Source organism: Aotus nancymaae, unplaced genomic scaffold, assembly GCF_030222135.1.
Source record: "Aotus nancymaae isolate 86718 unplaced genomic scaffold, 86718_ANA_hifiasm-v0.15.2.pri h1tg000011l, whole genome shotgun sequence".
Taxonomy (NCBI): domain Eukaryota; kingdom Metazoa; phylum Chordata; class Mammalia; order Primates; family Aotidae; genus Aotus; species Aotus nancymaae.
The window spans coordinates 36204822-36230737 of record NW_026988422.1 but is presented as its reverse complement, the minus strand read 5'-3'; the positions used below and the strand labels follow the sequence as shown (position 1 = coordinate 36230737).

General features: G+C 36.3%; 1 protein-coding gene across 5 annotated transcripts in view; it reads left to right on the top strand.

The window, feature by feature from the left end:
• Window positions 1–25916, top strand: part of DPH6 (diphthamine biosynthesis 6) — a 339756-nt gene that overhangs the window by 200479 nt on the left and 113361 nt on the right. The window lies entirely within an intron of this gene.

Here is a 25916-nt window from a genome sequence, read left to right as displayed (position 1 = left end):
TCAACACCACATGGAAGCTGCCAAAGCTTAGTACTTCCACTCTCTGAAGCCACAGCCCTAGCTGTACCTTGGCCTGTTTTAGCAACAACTGGAGCAGCTGGGACACAGGGCACCAAGCTCCTAGGCTGTAAACAGCAGGGGGGCCCTGGGCCCAGCCTATGAAACCATTTTTCCCTCCTATGCCTCCAGGCTTATTATGGGAAGGCCTACCATGAAAGTTTCTGACATGCCCTGGAGACATTTTCCCCACCTTTTGCTGAATAAAATTCAGCTCCTCGTTGCATATGCAAATTTCTGCAGCAGGCTTTAATTTCTCCTCAGAAAATGGGTTTTTTCTTTTCTGTCACATTGTCAGCCTGCAAATTTTGCAGACTTTTATGCTCTGCTTCCCTTTTACACATGTTCCAATTCCAAACCACATCTTTGTGAATACATAAAACTGAATGTTTTTAACAGTACCTAAGTCACCTCTCGTGCGCTTTGCTGCTTAGACATTTCTTCTGTCAGAAAGACTAAACTATCTCTCTCAAGTTCAAAGTTCCATATAGATCTCTATGTCAGGGGCAAAATGCTGCCAGTCTCTTTGCTAAAATATAGCAAGAGTCACTTTTCTTCCAGTTCCCAACAAATTCATCATCTCCATCAGACACCACTTCAGACTAGACTTCATTGTTCATATTACTATCAGCATTTTGGTTGAACCATTTAACAAGTCTCTGAGAAGTTCCAAACTTTCCCACATCTTCTTATCTTCTTCTGAGCCCTCCAAACTGTTCCAACCTCTGCCTGTTACCCAGTTCCAAAGTCATTTCCACATTTTCACATATCTTTACAGCAGCACCCTACTACCTAGTACCAATTTACTGTATTAGTCCATTCTCATGCTGTTATAAAGGACTGCCTGAGACTGAAGAAAGAGGTTTAATTGACTCATAGTTCTGCATGGCTGGGGTGGCCTCAGGAAACTTACAATCATGGTGGAAGTGGAAACAAGTATGTCCTTCTTCACATGATGTGAGGAAAGAGAAGTGCTGAGAAAAAGGGAGAAAAGCCCCTTATAAAATCACCAGATCTCATGACAACTCACTATCATGAGAACAGCAGCATGGGAGTAACTGCCCCTACAATTCACTTCCCTCCCACTGGGTCCCTCCCACAACGTGTGGGGATTATGGGAGCTGCAATTAAAGATAAGATTTTGATGGGGACACACCCAAGCATTATTCATAAAGCCCAATGGTTCCTAATAGATTGAAACCAAAGACTCTACCCTGAGAGAGTTATAATCAAATTGTTAAAAGTCAAAGTGAATTTTTGAAGCAGCAAGTAAAAGCAAATTGCCACATACAAGGGAGTCTCTACAAGAATACCAGTGGATTTCTCAGCAGAAACTTTGCAAGCAAGGGTAAGACAATATTCAAAGTTATAAAAAAGACTAGATGTCAAGGTGGCTGATTAGAAGCAGCTACTGAGATAAACCAATGAGTAAACACTAACTGGTAACTGGATCATCCAGGAGGACATGTTGGAATTCATCAAAGAAGCAACACCACCCATAGAGAGCAGAGAGGAGCAAGTCAGGATGGCGACCCACTAGGATTAGTGCAGAATGCCAAGGGAGACCCTCCACTGCAGGGAAATTGTGAGTGAACCACAACCCCCAGGGACTCACACTTTTGCCATGGACTTTGCATTCCTAAGCACAGGAGATTCTCCCAACCACCTTTGTCAGGGGCCTCCAAACTAACATGGAGAGCTGCATAGAGTCTGGGGAGAGCTACTTCCCAGGCACACATGGAACCCCAAGGGCCTTGGATCCCTGAGCACCCTGGTGCCAGTTGCTGTAGTTCCACCAACAAGGGAGGTCAAGCTCTCTTGCATAGTCCCAGGATAGGGGCCACATCAACAGTGCTGAGGTACAGATAGACTGGAGGCCTCACTCCCGCTACACCTTGCATGGCAAAGTCCACTGGCCTGGGAACTCAGTGTAGCCAGCCTACCCCTGCCTGAGCACTCACGCCAGTAGCAGTTCTGCATTTCTCTGGGACAGAGCTCTGAGTTAGCCGAAAGGCCTGCCCCTTTTGCCACTACTTCAGCCCCTGCCCACTGCCCTCATGCTGGAGAGGAAGCAAAGAGCCCAAGAACTATTGTGGGTATTCAGTACACTGCAGCTGACTTACAGGAAAGCAGCCAGATTATTTTCCATGCAAGTCCCTACTCCTGCTAATTTTCACTAGGCAGGTTCATCCAATCTGGGCCCCCAGCACAATTGCTTTGCCCCTGCCTGATACCTCAATTGGTGGCAGCTCTGCATTTTTCTGGGGAGGAAATTCCAGACACAATCCACAGGCTCTCTGCCATTGCCACTGCAGTGGTACCACCCTTGCTGCCCTCATACTAGAGAAAAAAATGAAGACCCTGATTTCGTTGCTGATACTTCCAGCATGCCATACTGCCAAATAGAGAGGAGCTGAGTCTCTCTTCTGTGAGCCCCCAACTCCCTGCTCTTCACCAGGCAGTGCCCCTGGATTGAGCCCACAGTTCAGCCACCTCACCCCCAGCGGAACTTTCCCAATGGCAGCAGATCTATGTCTCGCTGGGGTGGAGTTCTCGGAGGCAACTGAGAGCCACTTTATACTGCTGCTGCAGCTATACAGCCCTTGGGCTAAGGAAGGAACAAAGAACCCGAGTGCTTTACTCACCTCCAGCACACCACAGCCACCATACAGAGAGAAGTCTAGTCTGTCTTTCCTGTAGCCCCATCCCCTTCACCAGGCAGCCCCAGGCTTGGGCCTGCAGCACAGTTGCCCCACCCCTAGCTGACCTTTCTTATTGGCAGTGGATCTGTGTTTCTCTGGGGTGGAGCTCACAGAGGCAACAGAGCTGTACTGCCACTGCTGTGAAGCAACACCTACCCTTGCTGTCACTATGCTGGAGAAGGAATAAAGAGCCTGAGTGCTTTACTTGCATCTCCAGCACACAGAAGCCACCATACAAAGAAGAGGCCAGACTGTCAACCACACGCTCAGCCATAAAGCAGTTCTCAACAAATTAAAAAATACTGAATTCATACCACCACACTCTTGGCTCATAGTGCAATACAAACAGAAATTAGTAGTAAGAAAATTACTCAAAACTGTACAATTACATGGAAATTATAAACAACATGCTCCTGAATGACTTTTGGGTAAACAATAAAATTAAGACAGAAATCAAGAAAGTCTGTGAAACTAATAAAAACAAAAATACAACATACCAGACTCTCTGGGACACAACTAAAGTATTGTTAAGAGGAAAGTTTATAGAGCTAAATGCCCTCACCAAAAAGTTAGATAGATTCAATTTAGCAACCTGACTTCACACATAGAGGAACTAGAAAAGCAAGAGTAAACCAACCCCAAAACTAGCAGAAGATAAGAAATCAGAGCTGAACTGAATAAAATGGAGATGAGAGAAACTGTACAAAAGAACCATAAAACCAAGTTTGTTTAAAGAATAAATATGGTTGATATACTGCTAGCTAAACTAATGAAGGAAAAAAGGGAGAGAATCCAAATAAACACAATGAGAAATGACAAAAGGGGGACATTACTACCACTGATCCCACAGAAATAGAAAAAACCCTCAGAGACTTACAAACACATCTATGCACACACACTAGAAATCCTAGATAAAATGGATATATTCCTGGAAACATACAACCTCCCAAGATTAAACCCGGAAGGAATGGAATTCCTGACAGACCAGTAACAACTTCTGAAATTGAAGCAGTAATTTAAAAATCTTCCAAGTGGAAAAAGCCCTACACCAAATGGATTCACAGCTACATTCTACCAGATGTATAAGGAAGAGCTAGTAACAATCCTCCTGGAACTATTCCAAAAAAATCAAGGAAGAAATACTCCTCCCTGACCAATTCCACACGGCCAGCATCATTCTGATACCAAATCCTTCCAGAGACACAGAAAACAAAGCACTCTTGAGGCAATATCCCAGATGAACATAGATGCAAAAATATTCAACAAAATACTAGGAAACCAAATCCTGCAGTACATCAAAAAGCTAATCCACCATGATCAAGTAGGCTTTATTCCTGAGATGCAAGGTTGGTTCAACATACACAAATCAATAAATGTGATTTAAACAAAATCATGTGATCATCTCAATAGACACAGAAAAAAATCTTTCAATAATATCCAGTATCCTTTCATGTTAAAAACCATTGACAAACCAGCTATCAAATGTTCATAGCTGAAAATAATAAGAGCCATCTATGACAAACCCACATACAACATCATATTGAATGGGCAAAAGCTGAAAGTGTTCCCCTTGAGAACCAAAACAAGACAAGGATGCCCCCTTTATCACTCCTATTTAGCATACTACTGAAAATTAAGTCCAGAGTAGTCAGGCAAGATGAAGAAATAGAAGACATTCAGATAAGAAAGGAAATCAAACCATCTCTCTTTGCAAATGATAGGATTCTATACCAGGAAAACCCCATAGTTTCTGTCCAAAGTCTTCTAGATCTGATAAGCCACTTAAGCAAAATTTTGGAATACAAAATTAATATACAAAAATTAGTAGCATTTCCGTATACCAATAACAGTCATGCTGAGAGCCAAATCAAGAACACAATCTTATTTACAATAGCCAGAAACAAAATAAACAACAAAAACCCTAGGAATACAACTAACCAGGGAGACAAAAGATCTCTACAACTCGAATTACAAAACAGTGCTGAAAAAGTCAGAAATGACACAATCAAATGGATAAACATTCCAGGCTCATGGATAGGAAGATTTACTATTTTTTAAATGGCCATGTCACCCAAGGCAATTTATAAATTCAATGCTACCTATCAAACTACCAATGAAATTTTACATCGAATTAGAAAAAAAAAAATGTTCTAAAATTCACTGGGAAACAAAAAAGGATCCAAATAGCAAAAGCAAATCTAAACAAAAAGAACAAAGCTGGAGGTATCATGCTACCCTACTTCAAACTATACTGCAAACCTCCAATAACTAAAATACCATGGTATTGGGGCAAAAACACATAGATCAATGGTACTGCTTAGAGAATGCAGAAATAATGCCACATACCTAAAACTTATCTGATCTTTGACAAAGCTAACAATAATAAGCAATGGGGAAAGGACACCCTATTTAATAAGTTGTGTTGGAATAACTGGCTAGCCATATGCAGAAGATCGAAACTGGACCCCTACCTTTCACCATATACAAAATTGAAATCAAGATGGATTGAATACTTAAATATAAAACTTAAAACTATAAAAGCCCCTTAAGAAAACCTAAGAAATACCATTCTTCAGGACTTCATAAAAAATATCCCAAAAGCAATTGCAACAAAAAGAAAAATTGGTAAGTAGAACCCAATTAAACTAAAGAGCTTTCTGCACAGAAAAAAAAAAAAAAAAAACTATCAACAGAGTACATAGACGACCTTCAATGAGAGAAAAAATTTATAAACTATACATCCAACAAAGGTCTAATTTCCAGAATCTATAAGGAACTTAAACAAATTTATAAGCAAAAAACAAACAACCTCATTAAAAAATGGGCAAAATACATGAACAGACATTTTTCAAAAGAAGACATACATGCTGCCAACAAGCATATGACAAAATGCTCAATATTACTAATCATTAGAGAAATGCAAATCAAAACCACAATGAGATATGATCTCACAACAGTCAGAATGAGTATTATTATAAAGAAAAAAATAATAGATGCTGGTGAAGTAGTAGAGAAAAGGGAATGGTTATATGCTATTGGTGAAAATGTAAATTAGTTCAGCCACTATGAAAAGCAACCTGGAGATTTCTCAAAGACCTTAAAATAGAACTACCATTCACCTAACAATCTTCTTACTGGGTATATACCCAAAGGAATATAAATCATTCTACCATAAATACACATGCATGTGTATCTTCATTGAAGTACTATTCATAATGGCAAATATATAGAATCAACCCGATGGGGGACTATATTAAGAAAATGTGGTACATATATACCATGGAATACTGTGCAGCCAAATAAAAAAATGAACATGGATGAAGCAGGAGGCCATATCCTAAGCAAATTAATGCAGGAAAACAAAATACCACATGTTCTCACTTGTAAACGGCAGCTAAACATTGAATACACATGTACATAAAGAAGGCAACAGTAGACACCAAGGCCTACTTGAGGGTGGAAAGTAGGAGGAAGGTGAGGATTGAAAAACGTATCCTTTGGCTATTACGCTAATTAACTTAGTGACAAAATTATCTGTATACCAAACCCTCGCCACACATGCTTAACCCATGTAACAAGTTGAAAAGAAAAAAAAAGTACTAAAAGAAAACTGTCAACCAAGAATATTTTACCCAGCAAAACTATTCTTTAAGAATGAAGAAAAGATAAAAACTTGCTCAGACAAAAATGGAAGGAGTTCATTACCACTAGGACTGCCCTTACAAGAGATACTAAAGGAGTTTTAAAGTTGAAACAAAAAAAAGCTAAGCAATAACACAGATGCATATGAAAGTGTAAATTATAGTATGAAAGCTTAACATAAAGACAAACTCAAAAAATTATAATACTGTAATGGTGCACCTAAATAACATTTAATACTTATATATAAATTAGAAAACAGAAGTAATCAGAATAATTGTATCCACAAATATTTGTCTATTTAAGCACAATTCAGAAGTAGTATCTGGCTGGGTGAGGTGGCTTACAGCTATAATGCCAGCACTTTGGGAGTCTGAGATGGGAGAATTGCTTGAGTCCAGGAGTTTGAGACCAGTATGGGCAACATAGGGAGATCACATCTCTATTAATTTTTTTTAATTAGCCAAGCATAGTGATGAGCACCTGTGGTCCTAGCTACTCAGGAAGCTACATTGGGAGGATCCCTCGATCCTAGGAGTTCAGGGCTGCAGTGAGCCATAATGGCACGACTGCACTCCAGCCTGAGTGACAGAGTGACACCCTGTCTCTAAAATAAAAGTAAAATCTGACATCAATTACATAAAATGTGTGCTGTGGAGGAGTAAAGTATAGAGTAACTTGTGTAATCTAAGAGAAGAAGTTATTAGCTTAAAACAGACTGATATAACCATAAAATATTTTATGTGATCTCCATGGTAACCACAAAAATAATGTACAATGAATACACAAAAGATAGAAAATAATAAAAGCAGATCACCACAAAAATCATTAAATCACAAAGTCAACATGAAAAGAAGAGAGGAGCAAGAGAACAAAACAGAAAGAAAAAAATTAACCAAATGGCAAGAGTAAGTCCTAACCTGTCAGTAATTATTTTAAATATAAATGGACTAATTTCCCAAATCAAAATATACAGTGGCTAAATGGAAAAATGAAAAACAAAACAAAAAAAAAAAACAAAATCCAACTATATGCTATCTATGGGAGACTCACTTAACTTTAGCAACATAGACTGAAAATGAAAGGATAGGAAATATATGTCATGCAAATGGTAACCAGATGAGAGCAGGGGTTGCTATACCAGTCAAAATAAACTTTAAGTTAAAAAACTGTCACAAGAGGCAAAGAAGGACATATAAGACTTTCAGTTCACCAGAAAGATGTAATTTTATATATATTAGGTGAGCAGAGCAACCAAATATATGCAGCAAACATCAAGAATTCAAAGAATTGCACGGAGAATTAAATAGTAACACAATAGTGATAGAGATTTTAATATTCCAGTTTCAATAATGAATAGATCAGTCAGGGAAAAGATGAAGAAAGAAATAGAAGACGTGAACAACACTATAGACAAAATGGTCTTTATAGACAAATGCAGAACATTTCACCCAACAACAGCAGAATACACATTCTTCTAAAATGCATATAGAATGCTTTTAAAGATTACATGTTAGGCCACAAAACAGGTCTTAACAAATTTAAGAAAACTTAAATTATACCATCTATCTTCTCTAGCCACAGTGGAGTGAAACTATAAATCAATACCAAAAGGAACACTGGAAAATTCCTAAATATGTGTAAATTAACACACTTTTAAATGATGAATGAGTCAAAGAAGAAATTACAAGTGAAATAAGAAAAATCTTAGGTCAAGTCAAAATGAAAACAGAACATAGCAAAACTTATGGAATGCAGCAAAAGCAGTTCTAAGAGGGAAATTTAGAGTAGTAAATGCCTTTAAAAAATCTAACATTACGTCTCAAAAGAACTACAAAAGTAATAATGAACTAAACTCAAAGTTAGTAGAAGGAAGAAAATAACAAATATTAGAGCAGAAAGTAATGAAACAGAATAAAAACAATTTTAAAAATCAGCAAAACTAAGTTTTTTGAAAAGATCAATAAAAGCAATAAACTCTTAGCTAGACTAAGAAAAAAAGAAACCAGACTCAAATAATAAAAGTCAGAAATGAAAGGAGACATTGCAACTGATGACACAAAATACAAATGATCATAAGAGATTTCTATAACTGTGCGTGGTGGCTCACACCTGTAATCCCAACACTTTGGGAGGCCAAGGCGGGCAGATCACGAGGTCAAGAAATCAAGACCATCCTGGCCAACATGGTGAAACCCCATCTCTAGTAAAATAAAAAATACAAAAATTAGCTGGGCATGGTGGCACATGCCTGTAGTCCCAGCTACTCGGGAGGCTGAGGCAGGAGAATTGCTTGAACCCAGGAGGCGGAGGTTGCAGTGAGCCGAGATCACGCCACTGCGCTCCAGCCTGGCACCTGGCGACAGAGCAAGACTTTGTCTCAAAAAAAAAAAAAAAAAAGATTTCTATAAACAACTATGTAGTAACAAAATTTGAACCAATGGATAAATTCCTAGAAGTTTACCAAACCTGACTCGCAAAGAAATAAAAATTCTTTGCAGACCAGTAACCAGAAAGGAAACGTAATCTGTAATCAAAAACCTCCCAACAAAGAAAAGCTTAGGACCAATGACTTCACTGAAGAATTCTTCCAACCATCTAAAGAAGAACTAACAAAAATCCTTCTCAAACTCTTGCAAAAACTTTAGAACAAACCTCCAGACCATTTCAGAAATCCAACATTATCCTGATACCAAAATCAGGCAGATCCTTTAAAAAGCAAAAACTACAAACCAATATCCCTAATGAATGTTGATGCAAAAATCTTCAGCACAACACTAGCATACTTAATTCAACAACACATTAAGAGTTACACACCATGAACAAGTAGAATTACTTTTACAATGCTAAGAGATGGTTCAATATATGAAAATCAAATTAAGATACCACATTAACCACCACATTAACAGAGTGATGGACAAAAACCACATAGTCAGGCCAGGGGCGGTGGCTCATGCCTTTACTCCCAGCACTTTGGAAGTTCGAGGTGGGCAGATCACTTGAGGTCAGGAGTTCAAGACCAGGTTGGCCAACATGGCAAAACCCCATCTCTATTAAAAACAACAAAAATTAGCCAGGTGTGGTGGCATGCACTGGTAATCTCAGCTACTCCAGTGGCTGAGGTACAAGACTCACGTGAACCCAGGAGGCAGAGGTTGCAGTGAGCCAAGATCACTCGACTGCACTCCAGCCTGTGTGACAGAGGAAGACCCTGTCTCAGAAAAACAAAACAAAGCAAAAAACAAAAAATATACATAGTCATCTCAATTGATGCCAAGGACAAAATCTGACAAAATTTAATACCTTTTCATGATGAAACTACTAAACAAACTAGAAATAATAGGAAATTACCTCAATATGGTAAAGGCCATATATGAAAAGCCTACAGCTTTTATTTTACTCAATGATGAAAAACTGTTAAGCTCTTCCTCTAAGATCAGTAACAAGGGAAGGATGCCCTTTCTTACCACTTCTATTCAGTGTAGTATTGGAATTCCAGACCAATTAAGAAAAAGAAATAAAAGGGATCTAAATCAAAAAGGAAGAAGTAAAATTATATCTGTTCACAAATGACATAATCTTATATACAGAAAACCCTAGAGACTGAATACACAAAACCCAAAAACTGTTAAAACTAATCAATGAATTCAGTAAAGTTTCAGGATACAAAATTGACACACAAAAATTAGTTCCATTTCTGGACATTAATAGTAAAATACCTGAAAAGGAAATTATTAAGAAAACAAATATAATTTACAATGGTATCAAAAAGAATAGCTTACTTTTAGATAAAGTTAACCCAGGAGGCAAAACACTTGTACACTGAAAACTCTAAAACATTGCTGAAAAAAACAAGACACAAATAAAGGGAAAGACATCACGTGATCATGGTTTAAAAGACTTAATATTGTTAAAATATTTGTACCACACGAAGTAATTTACAGATTCCTTGCAATCTCTATTAAAATTCCAATTTTTTTTTCAGAAATAAAAGAGACTATCCTAAAGTTCATTCAAGAAATAAAAACAAAGCTATAGATGTTACACTTGCTGATTTCAAAAACATATTAAAAATATACAGTAATCAAAACAGTATGATACTGACATAAAAAGAGACCTATAGACCCATGGAACACAACAAAGAACCCAGATAAATCTTTATGTATGTGGTCAAATGATTTTCAACAAAGATGTGAAAACTACACAATGGGAAATAGTCCCTTCAACAAAAGATGTTGGGAAAGCTGGATATCCACATGCAAAAGAATGAAGTTGGACTCACCCTTACACCATATACAAAAAGTAACTCAAAATGGATTAAATACCTAAATGTAAGACCTTAAACTACAAAACCTTTAGTAGAAAACATAGAAGAAACCATTCATGTCATTGGATTTGGCTGTGATTTACTGGACATGACAACAAAAGCACAGACAACAAAAGCAAACACAGATGAATGGTACTACATCCAACTTTAAAACTTTGGTGCATCAAAGGAAATAACAGAATGAAAAGCTTGGGAAACCAAATACAGAAAGTTTTTGCAAACTATATGTTGGTAAAGGGGTTAATATCCAGAATATATCATGAATTCCTATAACTCAACACCAAAGAAAATAATAATCTAATTTTAAAATGGTCAAAGGATTTGAATAGACATTTCTCCAAAGATGAAACACAATGGCCTACAAACATATAAAAAGGTGCTCAACATCACTAATCATCAGGGAAATCAAAACAACAGTGAGGTATTACCTCACACCTATTGGTTTGGCCACCAACAAAAACACAGAAAAATAACAAATGTTGAAGATGAGGAGAAATTGAAAACCTTATGCACTTTGGTGAGAATGTAAAATAGTGCAGCCAATATGGAAAATAGTAGGGAGGTTCCTCAAAAAATGACAACTACCATATTATAGCACAATCCCACTTCTGGATATATATCCAAAGAATTGAAATCAGGTATCAAAGAGATACTTGGACTCAAAGTTTATTGCAGTATTATTCACAATAGCCAAGATGTAGAAGCAACCTGTCTATCAACAGATGAATGGTTAAAGAAAATATAGTATATCTATACAGTAGAATGTAATTCAGTCTTTTAAAAAAAGAAAAGAAAGAAGGCTGTGTGTGGTGGCCTACACTTCTAATTCCAGCACTTTGGGAGGCCTAGGCAGGAAAATCGCTTAAGCTCAGGAGTTTGAGCCAGCCTGAGCAACAAAATGAGACCCCCATCTCTACAAACAAACAAACAGACAATTCTGTCATATATGACAACATGAATAAACTTGAGGACATTATGCTAAGTGAAATAATCCAGTTACAAAAAGATAAATATGGAATGATTCCAATTATATGTCGTATCCATAGTAGTCAAAATCTTATAACTATATAGTAGAATAGTGTTTGTCAGGGACTGTGTGGAACGGGAAAAGGAGAATTCAGTGAATTTAGACTTTCAGTTTTGCAAAAGAAGTTTTAGAAATTTGTTGCACAACAAGATGCCTATAATTAAAAGTACTGTACTGTACACTTAAAATAGTCAAGATGGTAAATTTTATGCTGTAATAATATACCTGAGAGGGGAGGGTAACAAAAAAAATTTTTTTAAGGGTAAACTTTATTATGTGTTTTTTACCACAATAAAAAAATAGCTAGAAAATCTTAAAATATGTGGAAATTAAAAGCAATAAATTTCTAAATCTATGGAACAAGGAATAAATGTGAAGAGAAATTAATAATTTTTGAACCATAAGGTAAAAAATTTCACATATCAAAATTGTGAAGTAATATTAAAGCACTAGACATTTATAGCCTCAAATATATATGCTGGATAAAGGGAAAGGCTGAAAACCAATGACCTAATCATTCATCTTAAGACGTTAGATAAACAATAACAATTTAACAATAAGAAACACATAAGGAATTATTTCCTTAAGAAATAAAATAAGAAATCAATTAGAATATACAAATAGAGAAGTCACTGAAGTCCACATCCAGTACCTGAAAATGCCTAAACTTCACCAATCTCTGGTAATACTGATTGAAATAAAAAGAGAAAAGGCAAAAATAATCAGAACCAGAAATATTAAAGGTATCAAGTAATTCCTTCTGATGGGAATACTGCCAACTACTCTCTGCCAAAAAACTTGAAAACTTAGGTGAAATGAAAAAATTTCTAAAATATTCAATATCAAAAAATACAGTAAATCTGAATAGTTCTATGTTTATTAAAGAAATTAAATCTATTACTAAATACCTTTACACACTTCCAAGAGTAGATGACTTCACTTATACATTTTCCCAAGCATTTAAGGGACAAATTGCTGGTTTTATAGACACTTTTCCAGAAAACAGAAGGGAAATTCATTTCATGAGGTCCCTATATAATCTAGATTCTGTTAAGTATAACCAACATTTCTGTTGGAAATGTTTTTGAAAAGATGACTACATGTCCTTTCAATGTTATTCTAAAGTATTGTCAAACAAGGCCACTCAAGGAGTATTTAATTTTCTAGGAGATACACTTTCATTTCACTCTTTACTGATTATAGCCTACACTCTGTGAAGTTATTTATTAATATGTAGATTTTGTCGAGTGAGGATGTAAATATTTTCTGTCAAGTAGAAAAGATAACCCCAAAAGTTATAGTATTATTGCCCTGTAGGGCATTAATTCATCAGTCTTTATTCTAGAGTTATTTTATTACATATGTGTCTTCTCTCACATTGTCTTGGACCAGCTTTCTCAATGGGTAAGATCAGTCTTTACTGATACTTAATATACATTCAATCTATATTTGCATTAGAGTCATGTTTCTAAGTTTTAAAAATTGGAGAAAATAAAATCTGATTATGCCATGAAGAAATAGGAACATGATAAATCAGTCTTATTCATGAACATAGATTTTAAAATCCTAAACAAAAAATTATCCAGTGGTATCTGGTGATATATAACATTAATAATACATCAAAACCAAATTAGGTTATTCTAGGGATGCAAGATTAACTTAACACCTGAAAATTAGTCAATTAACTTACCATATTAACAGAATAATGTAGTCAACCACTCGTAATTGTATGTAATAGATAATAACAAACATTATGCTTTGGTGGAAAATGATGAAAGCTTTTCTTTGAGTTTAGAGACAAGATAAATATGATAGAAATGACCACTTGTATTCAACCTGTGGAATGGGCAAGAAAAATAAATAAATGTATAAATTAGGGAAAGGAAGAAATAAAACTGTCATTATTTGCATTTATGATATAAATAGAAAATGCAAAACAAACCTACAGAGAAGTTCATAGAATACTGAGATTTGATAACGTTTCTGGATAAAAGGTTAACTTACAAATTAGTTTAATCTGTGTATACCAAGAAACAGAAAGTGAAGGAGGCTGCCTTCCACTTTCATGTCAAGTAACTTTGGGCGTATTTCCTAACTTCTATTGTCTTAGCTTCCTCATCTATAATATAAGGATGGTAATACTATATTCTGTTGATTTTATTTTTTTCATATTTTAACACCTTTGATTAATTGTATTCTGCATTTTAATATATATGCCATATTTTTTCCTAGTCGACCATAAAAAACATTTTCCTCCCCAAAATGGCTCTCATTAATAGTTTACCAAACGCAAAGAGGATTAAAGTCATTTTGGAAATACAATTCCCCACTGTTTTAAAAGTAAGTCCTCAGGATTAGGTCCAAAAGTAGTTCAAATTCAGTTTAAGATAGGAACTAGCATTTGCTTACATTTTTTTACATTCTTTAACTGTGGCATAATATATAAATGAAGAATTTTCTGCATTCATTGTAACTGAATAAAGTTATTCAGTTGGGCAGAGTATGGACTCCAGTTACCTGCTTTTTATTTTGTTTATAATTTAGACCGTGGGCCACAAACATGGAAATACAATGTGTTATATCATATGCTATTTATTCTTTTTGTTGATTCAATTCTGTATCTGTCATTTGGCCATTCAACTGAATACCTATTGAGAGAATATAAAATCCTTTTGGAATCTAGTATTTTTTGTAACATCCTTTTAAGCCTCTCTTGAATTGTTTCATTAAAGAATGGGGGATGGTAATTAAGTCTTTCCTCAGAGCTTTTTAAACACAGCTTTCACTTAACTGGAGACTTTTCTTATTCAGATCATATATTTATGTACATTTTGAATTTTTGGTTTAGACTTTTGACCCAAGCCTATAAGCTAAGGGTCAGTTCTATTGTGTATAATGGGGCTTTCAGCTTGAAACAAATATTTTTCTAAAGACAGAGAACATTTTTAAATGGATTTAGGTTCGGCAATTCACATTTCCTCTTTGAACTTAATGTATATCCTGCCAACCCTTTTTCTTTCCAGCCTGGCTTCTGTTTATCATCAGTGGTAATCATAAACTTCTGAAAAAGAAAGACATTTTATAATGCAACATAGACTTGATGTTTCAAACTTATCTTAATTGACTACTTCAGGTTTAATTACAAGTTGTTTAATCTGCCCTAAACACAGATAACTGTTATTAAACATGAAGAGTAATGAATGCTTATCCACAGAAAACCTAGATCAATCAGTTTAGTCCCACTGATGTTAGTTGAGTGGCCGTGCAAAGCTTCCTGCCTTCCTCATTTTTTTCTTGTAAAATCATATTTACATGTGTGGAATAAATGTTAGATATTGCTTTAAATATCATATTTCCTGATTTTTAATTAGATTTACTTGGGCCTTGTTTGGCATATTTTTACAGTTTCTCTACAAGACTAAATTATAAAGTTGATGAGAGGAGAGATTATTTTTCTCTTACTGACTGCTAACAGTACAGTATATACAGTGTCACAGAATCCAGCATTTAGTAGGCACTCAATAAATATTTGTTAAGTTAAATCAAGTAAGCCTTTAAACTTGTGAAAGGATAAATTATTTATCTAAGAACCATCTTTTGAAGTAGTCTAGAGTCTTATCTATTCATTGCAACATCGATAAAGTAGTTACAGAACCATGAAGAGGTATATAATAGGAAATAAGACAATGATGTACCTAGAAAGACATCATGGACATTTGTGTGGTATTCATAGAAGCAACATCATCTCTTTTTACTTTGCGTGTATATGTAAATACGCACCCTAACTGTACATTTGGGTGATTATTCAAGAATAAAGTGAACATACTAGAGATAACACTTTGGCAAATATGGAATCATAAAGTCAAAATCATTCTGAATTGCTTAGTAGGGATTTTAAATTAAATAATGTATTTAATAATATCCAATATTATTTGATTTAAAATCCCTACTAAGGGTAATAATTTAAATGAAAACAGTATTCAATTCACTGCAAACTGTATTTTAAGAATTAAGGCACAAATACAGGTTAGATATGAGTTTTGCCTTGGCAATGTATTATTTGTTAAGATATCTTACATTTTGTTGTATGTTATCTAATATTCATGTGAACATTGACTAGATAGTTGATAATATCAAGGAATTATTATTTTTAAGTGCAATAATGGTATTCTAGGTATATTCAAAAAGAAAAAGAGTTCCCTAGCTTTACTTACTGAAATATATTCAGATGAAATGCTATGAGATCTGCGATTTGCTTCAATATAATCACAGTAAGGGTAAGAAGAAGTGGGTGAAAGTATAGAAGAGAAAGAATTGCTTTGAACGCATAATTGTTAAAGCCAGGTGTTGGAATACTACAGAGAGGTGAGTTTTCATTTGACTATATCTAAAAGAAGAAACTCAGGTAACCCATGAATTACTGAACCTCCTCTTAAAATTATAGAGAAAAACAGAGCTGATGAAGATGAATTAAGTACCTTAGTTTTCTAAAATCTCTAAATTACTGGCTAGTTTACAGGAAAATATTGAACATTTTTTTCTAATCTTCATATTATGAAAACCTATATAATAAAAACACTATGTTTTGATGTGAAAATCCAGTTTCAAACCCACTTAGAAACCACTTTGGAGGGGCCAACATGGCCAATTAAAAGCAGCTGCAGTCTGTGGCACTCTCAGAGAGGAATGAAAGCTTCGAGTGAATTTAGCACCTTCAACTGAAATATCCAAGTTTTTGCACTGGAACTGACTAGGAAAACAACTCAACCCACAGAGAACAAAGAAAAGCAGGGTGGAACAACAGCCCACCCAGGAGCAGCATGGAGCCAAAAAACCCCCACCCCTAGCCAAGGGAAGCAGTGAGTGATTGTGTGGCCCTGCCCCGGAAACCACACTTCTCCCATGGATCTTTGCAACCCATGGATCAGATCTCCTTGTGAGCCCACACTACCAGAGACTTGGGTCTGATACACAGAGCTCTTTGGAGTCTTGGTGGAGCAGCCACTCAGGCACATAGAGAACCAGGAGTTATATATATTCTGGCCCTGGATTCCCCAGCAAGGCAAGATATCCATTCGTGCATATCCCTAGGAAGGGGTCTGAATCCAGGGAGCCAAGCAGCATCATTCTGAGGGCCCCATTTCCAAAGCACCTCACAAGACCCACTGACTTGGAATTCCAGCTAGCTGTCAGCAACAGACTGGAGTCTGCCTGAGATGAGACCAAGTTCCTGGTGGGATGGGCAACTACCATCTCTGCAGTTTGGTCTACTCAGCCGTTCTAGCCTACAGGCTTTGGAGAATACAAATGGTCCAGATGAGGAAGGGTCCCCCCCAGTGCAGCACACCTGCTCTACCAAAAAAGCAGCCAGACTGCTTGTTGAAGTAGGTTCCTGATCCCAATCCTACTGACTGGGTGAGGCCTTCCAATAGGGATCTCCAGCCATCTCCTACAGGCATGTTTGGAATAGCAACAGGTCAGTACTCCCCTAGGATGAAGCTTTCAGAGGAAGGAGCAAGCTGACATCTTTGCTGTTTCTCAGCCTTCATTGATGATGCCTCCAGGCACAAGAAAACCCAAGGCAACTAGGGTCTAGAGCAGACCCCTAGCAAACCACAGAAGCCCTACAGAAGAGCAGACTGACGTTAAAAGAAAAACAAATAGAAAAAACAACATCAACAAAAAATACCCCACAAAAACCCCATCAGCAACCTCAAAGATCCAAAGAAGATAAGTCCACAAAGATGAGAAAGAATCAGTGTATAAACACTGAAAACTCAAATGGCAGAGTGCCTCTTCTCCAAATGACTGCAACACTTCTCCAGCAAAGGAACAGAACTGGGCTGAGGCTGAGATAGCTGAATTAATACAAGTAGGCTTCAGAAGATGGGTAATAATAAACTTAACTAAGCTAAAAAAGCATGAAATATTCTTTCATTTTTAAGAATAATGAAAAAACAATACAGGAACTGATAGCCAGAATAGCTGATCTGGAGAGTAAGCAACCATAAGCAACCTGATGGAGCTGAAAAACAACATGAGAACTACACAATGCAATCGTAAGTATCAACAACAGAACAGACTGAGTGGAGGAAAGAATCTCAGAATTTGAAGACAATCTTTCTGAAATAACACAGGCAAACAAGAATAGAGAAAAAAGAATGAAAAGGAATGAACAAAACCTCCAAGAATTATATAAAGAGACCAAAGTTATGACTGATCAGGGATACCCGAAAAAGACAGGGAGAATGGAACCAAGTTGGAAAATATATTTCAGGATCTCATCTAAGAGAACTTCCCCAAACTAGTAAAACAGGCCAACATTCAAATTCAAGAAATACAGAGAACCGCAGTAAGATACTCTAAGAAAAGATCAATCCCAAGACACATAATCATCAGATTCTCCAAGGTCAAAATGAAAGAAAAAATGTCAAGGTCAGCCAGAGAGAAAGGCCAGGTCACCTACAAAGGGAAGCCCGTTAGACTAACAGCAGACCTTTCAGTAGAAACCCTACAAGCCAGAAGAGATTAGGCTGAATAATCAACATTCTTAAAGAAAAGATTTTCCAACACAGAATTTCATATCCAGCCAAACTAAGCTTCACTAAGCAAAGGAGAAATAAGATCCTTTTCACACAAGCACATGCTGAGGGAATTCGTTACCACCAGGCTTGCCTTGCAAGAGCTCCTGAAGGATACACTAAATATGGAAAGAAAAAACTGTTACTAGCCACTACAAAACACACTGAAGTACACAGACCAGTGACACTGTGAAGCAACCACATAAACAAGTCTGCAAAATAGCCAGCTAGCATCATGATGACAGGATCAAATTCATGCATAACAATACTAACCTTAAATGTAAATGGGCTAAATACCCCAATTAGAAGACACAGAATGGCAAGCTGGACAAACAGCCAGGACCCATCAATATGCTGTCTTCAAGAGATCCATTTCACCTGCAAAAACACAAATAAGCTCAAAATAAAGGAATGGAGGAAAATTTACCAAGCAAATGGAAAACAGAAAAAATTAGGGGTTGCAAGCTTAGTTTCTAACAAAACAGACTTTAAACCAACAAAGATCAAAAAAGAAAAAGAAGGGCATTACATAATGGTAAAGGGTTTGATTCAACAAGAAAATCTGAACTGTCCTAAATATATATGCACCCAACACAGGAACATCCAGATTCATAAAGTCAGTTATTAGAGAACTTCAAAGAGACAGGCTCCCACACAATAATAGTGGAAGACTTTAACACCCCACTGACAATATTAGACAGATCATTGAGACAGAAAACTAACAAAGATATTCAGGACCTGAACTCTGCTCTGGACTAAGTGAACTTGATAGATAGCTACAGAACCCTTCACCTAAAAACAACAGAATATACATGTTACCGCCACACAACACTTACTCTAAAGTTAATCACATAATCAAAAGTAAAACTTTCCTCAGCAAATGCAAAATAACTGAAGTCATAGTCTCTCAGACCACAGCGCAATCAAATTAGAACTCAGGATTAGGAAATTTACTCAAAACCACACAACTACATGTCAGTTGAACACCCTGCTCCTGAATGACTCTTGGATAAGTAACGAAATTAGGCCAGGCACAGTGGCTCACACCTGTAATCCTAGTACTTTGGGAGGCCAAGGCAGGCAGCTCACCTTAGGTCAGGAGTTCAAGACCAGCCTGGTCAACATGACAAAACCCCATCTCTACTAAAAACACAAAAATTAGCCAGGCATGGTGGCACATGCCTGTAATCCCAGCTACTTGGGAGGCTGAGGCAGGAGGATTGCTTGAATACAGGAGGCAGAGGTTGCAGTGAGTCGAGATCATGCCACTGCACTCTAGCCTGGACAACAGAGAGAGACACCATCTCAAATAATAATAATAATAATAACGAAATTCAGGCAGAAATCAAGAAGTTCTTTGAAACTAGTGAGAACAAAGAGACAATGTATCATAATCTCTGGGATGCAGCTAAAACAGTGTTAAAAGGGAAACTTATATTATAGCACTAAATGCCTACATTGAAAAGCTAGAAAGATCTCAAATTAACAACCTAACATCACAACAAAAAGAACAAGAGAATTAAGAGCAAACAGACCCCAGAGATAACAGAAGGCAAGAAATAACTAAAATTGGAGCTGAACTGAAGGAGATAGAGACACAAAAAACCCTTGGAAAAAAATCAGTGAATCTAGGAGATGTGGTTTTTTTTCCTAAATTAATAAAATAGATAGACCATTAGCTAGACTAACAAAGAAGAAAAGAAGAATGAAATAAACAAAATCAGAAATAAGGGGGATATCACCACTCACCCCACAGAAATACAAATGACCATCAGAGAATAATATAAATACCTCTATGGACATAAACTAGAAAATCTAGAAGAAATGGATAAGTTCCTGGACACATACATGCTTCCAAAACTGAACCAGGAAGAAACTGAATCTCTTAATAGACCAATAATGAGTTATGAAATTAAAGCAGTAATACGTAGCCTACCAGATGGATTCAAAGCTGAATTCTACCACAGGTACAAAGAAGAGCTGGTACCATTTCTGTTGAAACCATTCCAAAAAATTGAAAAGGAGGGATTCCCTTCTAATTCATTCCGTGAGACCAGCATCATCCTCGCAGAGCTTATAGCTTGCAGTGAACACCCAGCATAAAGTACTCAGACAATTCCAGCTGAGCAGGACTAGGAGGTAACTCTTCTGAGAGAGTCCGCCCCAGCATCCATCCACCAAGTATTTATTAAAAGGGCTTGTATTAACTACAAATATCCACTAGATGGTCATTTGAGGTGGGTTACTGAGGCACCTGTGACCTTGTAAACACTCAAACTGCATTCTCAGGAGGCTGTTTTCAGCGTTCCTTATCACACCACACACTCCACTCCCTGTCCTGTTTTCAGGGTCAAGGAATTTCATTCCCATGCACAAATAATATACACAGTGCCTCAATATTTTTCCATACCCCAACCTCAGATGCCATGTACATAAGCTTGAATATGTTGCCGTGTGCCCCCTACAATCCTAATACCAAAACCTGGCAGAGATACAACAACAACAAAAACCTCAGGCCGATATCCTTGATGAACATCAATGCAAAAATCCTCAGTGAAGTACTGGCAAACCAAATCCAGCCGCACATCAGAAGTTTATCCACCATGATCAAATTGGCTTCATCCTGGGATGCAAGGCTGATTCAACATGTGCAAATCAGTAAATGTGATTCATCACATAAACAGAACTGAAGACAAAACCACATGATTATCTCAATAGGTGCACAAAGGGCCTTCAGTAAAATTCAGCACCTCTTCGTGTTGAAAACTCAATAAACTTGATATTAAAGGAACATACCTCAAAATCATAAGAGCCATATATGACAAATCCACAACCAATATCATATTGAATGAGCAAAAGCTGGAAGCATTCCCTTTAAAAACCAGCATAACACAAGGATGCCCTCTCTTACCACTCCTGTTCAACATAGTATTGAATGTTCCGGCCAGAGAAATCAGGTAAGAGAAATAAATAAAGGGTATTCAAATAGGGAGAGAAGAAGTCAAATGATCTTTGTTTTCAGATGACATAATCCTATATCTAGAAAACCCCATCATCTCAGCCCAAAAGCTTCTTAAGCTGATAAGCAACTTCAGCAAAGTCTTAGGATATAAAAGCACTGTGCAAAAATTGCTAACATTCCTCTACACCAACAACAGGCAAGCAGAGAGCTAAATCATGAATCAACTCCCGTTCACAATTGATACAAAAAGAAGAAAATACCTAGGAATACAGCTAACAAGGGAAGTGAAGAATCTCTTTAAGATGAACTACAAAATACTGCTCAAAGAAATCAGAGAGAACACAAATGGAAAAACATTCCATACTCGTGGATAGGAGGAATCAATATCATGAAAGTGGCCATACTACCCAAAGTAATTTATAGATTCAATGCTATTCCCATTAAACTACCATTGCCATTATTCATAGAATTAGAAGAAACTATTTAAAAAACTATATGGAACCAAAAAAGAGCCCAAATAGCCAAGACAATCATAAGCAAAATGAACAAAGCTGGAGGCATTGTGCTATCCAACTTCCAACAATACTACAAGACTACAGTAACCAAAACAGCATGGAACTGGTACAAGAACAGACATATAGACCAGTGGAACTGAATAGAGAACTCAGAAATAAGATTGCACACCTACAACCATCTGATCTTTATCAAAAACAAGCAATGGAGAAAGCGTTCCCTTTTTAATAAATGATGCTGGGAGAACTGGCTAGCCATATACAAAAAATTGAAACTGGACCCATTCCTTACACCATGTACAAAAATTAACTCAAGATGGATTAAAGACTTAAATGCAAAACCCAAAACTTTAAGAAAACCTAGGCAGTATCATTCAGAACATGGGTACAGGCAAAGATTTCGTGAAAGAGATGCCAAAAGCAATTGCAACAAAAGCAAAAATTGACAAATGGGATCTAATTAAACTAAAGAGCACAGAAAAAAACAAAGCTATCAACAAAGTAAACAGACAGCCTACAGAATGGGAGAAAATTTTTGCAGTCTATTCGTTTGACAAAGATCTAATATCCAGAGTCTACAAGGAACTTAAACAAATTTACAAGAAAAAAAACCATTAAAAAGTGGGCAAAGGACATGAACAGACGCTTCTCAAAAGAAGGCATACATGCAGCCAACAAACTTATGTAAAAAACCTCAACATCATTGATCATTAAAGAAATGCAAATTAAAACCACGAGGAGATACCATCTTATGCCAGTCAGAATGGTTATTATTAAAAAGTCAAAAAACAAGAGAAAAAGGAATGCTTTTAAACTGTGGGTGGGAGTGTAAATTAGGTCAACCATCGTGGAAGACAGTATGACAATTTCTCTAAGACCTAGAAGCAGAAATACCATTTAACCCAGCAATCCCATTACTGAGTATATACCCAAAGGAATATTAATTATTCTATTATAAAGATACGTGAATGCATAGGTTCATTGCAGCAAAATTCACAATAGCAAAGACGTGGAATCAGCCTAAGTGCCCCTCAGTGATAGACTGGATAAAGAAAATGTGGTACATATACACCATGGAATACCATGTAGCCATAAAAAAAGAACAAGATCTTGCCTTTTGCAGGGACATGGATGGAGCTGGAAACCATTATCCCCAGCAAACTAACATAGGAACAGAAAACCAAACACTACATGTTCTCACTTGTAAGTGGGAGCTGAGTGATGAGAACACATGGATACATAGTGGGAATCAACAAACACTGGGACCCATTGGGGGCATGGAGTAGGGGTAGGAAGAGCATTAGGAATAATAACTGATGGATGCTGCACTTAATACCTAGGTGATGGGATCATCTTTGCAGCAAACCACCATGGCACACATTTTCCTATTTAACAAACCTGCACATCCTGCACATGTACCCCTGAACTTAAAATAAAAGTTGAAGAAAAAAAGAAATGACTTTGAAAAACTAGAAGAAAATGTACTTTATTTTGCTATCATAAAAGTTTATCTTCAAGCTGTATTTTATGTGTATGTACCTATTTTAAATCAAACTTAATTAGAAATTAAAGAGTATTAGAATTAATTGATGCAAGTTGCTCTTTAAGGTATCTTTAGATCATTTTTATCTTTACAAAAAAATATTTCTTTTCGACCTGAAATTAGCAGAATCTTAATTTCCTAACATTACTATTAGGAAATTACATAAATTAATTGAATCAGTCTCAGATATTGTTCTTTTTTATTAATAGATAAACTGCTCACTTTTTTAAGTATCCTTCCCTTTTCCACTTTTAAATACAAATTTAGAGAACTTTGAAAAATTCAAAATGGACATCCATGGCTTGTTTGGTGCCTATTAGATCACTATAGAATTTAGATGCATGTTTGGTTTTCTGTTCCTATATTTGTTTGCTGGATAATGGCTTCCAACTCCATCCATGTCCCTGCAAAGGATGAGATCTTATTCTTCCTTATGGCTGCATAGTATTCCATGGTGTACATGTACCACATTTTCTTTATCCAGTCTATCATTGATGGGCATTTAGATTGATTCCATGTCTTTGCTATTGTGACTAGTGCTGCAATGAACCTATGCATGCATAATATCTTTATAATAGAACAATTTATATTCCTTTGGGTATATATTCAGTAATGGGATTGCTGGGTCAAATGGTATTTCTGCCTCTAGGTCTTTGAGGAATCATCACACTGTCTTCCACAATGGTTGACCTCATTTACACTCCCACCCACAGTGTAGTATGTAATAACAAATTTAACCCAGAGTGAATGTAAGTTTAATTTCTTACAGGTATGCTCAGTGCTTTAAGTTTCATCATGTATATCACTTTGGCCTGTCTTGGACAAGGTTATTTATTAACTAATTTATGTAATTGGACTCATTTATTAATGATGCTAGCCTATTACTTTCTAATGATGGCCTTGACATTAGAAAATGATCAACCATTTTCCTACTCGAGTATTTTAAATGATGCTTTTTTACTTCGCCTTTTCTTCCTATAATAGCTATATGATATTTTTCCCTTTTCTTTGAGCAATTCATAGCCTTACTCTATGCCTTTTATAGTATAATACTTTTGCTCCTTTGCATGAATGCAAGATACCAAGTATTCATATCATTACATTGTGACTTCTGTTATTTTACATAGTCATTGGCCACATTGCGTCACCAATATCAATCTATTTGCCATTCTCAGATATTGGTCTTTTTTATTAATAGATAAACTGCTCACTTTTTTATGTTTTAGTTTCACTAAATGTAAATTGCACTTATTCAATTTCAGCTTTTTCTTACCTTCCTCATTCCCCATTTCTTATTCTGCTCACTAATCTTTTTCCTTCTCATTTGACATCCTCACACAAGCTGTGTATGGATAACTGCTCATTTGAAGTGAACTGAAATGAGGATAACATCCTTTCTTTAACAAAAGAAGAAGACCAAAATGAAACTTCACCTCCCATCTGGAAATCATTGACTCCCCTTCTACAAAATAGCGTATATTTTATTTTCTTTTTCTCCTTTATTGCTTGGTAGTGTAATTTTATGTGCATGCATATACAATTACAAACTTATTATGACTTCTTTCTAACTTCACAGTAACATTAGCAGTAATTATCATCACTAATAGTACTGAGCATCTACTTTGAGATAGACACTCTTTCGAGGGCTCCATATATATTACATAATTTAATCCTAAATTACCAATTATTGAATATTACTAAGTGCTGTCCTTGTCACCATTTTGCACACCTGGTAAGTTGTAGAATGGGAATTCAAACATAAGCATCTGACCCCAAGGCCTGAGCAATTTTAACTGCTATGATATATGACCTTTTAAAAAGTACGTTTAAGACAATGTGTTCATGATGCTGAAACAACCAGTTGAAAAATGTGAAATTAATCCAAGCCAGATTGTTCTTTATTGAGATAAAAAGGCATAGAACTGATCAAATTATATTACTTTCCATTTAAATCATTTTGTAGTGCAGACACAATGTGAAAATGGGTTGTCATAAATACTCTTTCTCTCCTTTAGCATCAATGGCTCCTTTTTTAACTTACAAATTTATACTTTTGCCTAGTTTTTTCATTAATTTCTTCTGAAAACCCACACACACTCACACATCAAAAATATGTTAATTGGAAATGAAATTGTATTGGTTATATGAATATGTGAATTATTTTTATAAATTATTTTCTGATATTTTAAAATTTAGGAATAGAATACAAAAACTTTATGAAATGTCTTACGAATTTCCATCTTAGGAGCTGATTCAAAGTAATGGAGTGAAAATTTTTGTAGCTAACTTGGCATCTGGGGCACAGGATTTTGGTACTCCCATCATATACTGTTGTCCTGTCTCTGGTCATAACTACAGTGGTGCCAAACAGTTTTGGGCACACTGACAGTGCTCTACCAAAAGATCCAGCAGTGCATTTCTCCATCCTTCTGCCTCAGGGCTTTCTCTGAAGCCAGAGGCGCTCACTCAGCTCTTGTGTCAGGGAAGACTGGAAGGGTGAGGGACTTGCCACCACCTGCAACAACCCTCAGTAAGGAAGACCAGACAGGATATTGAGAATAAAGGC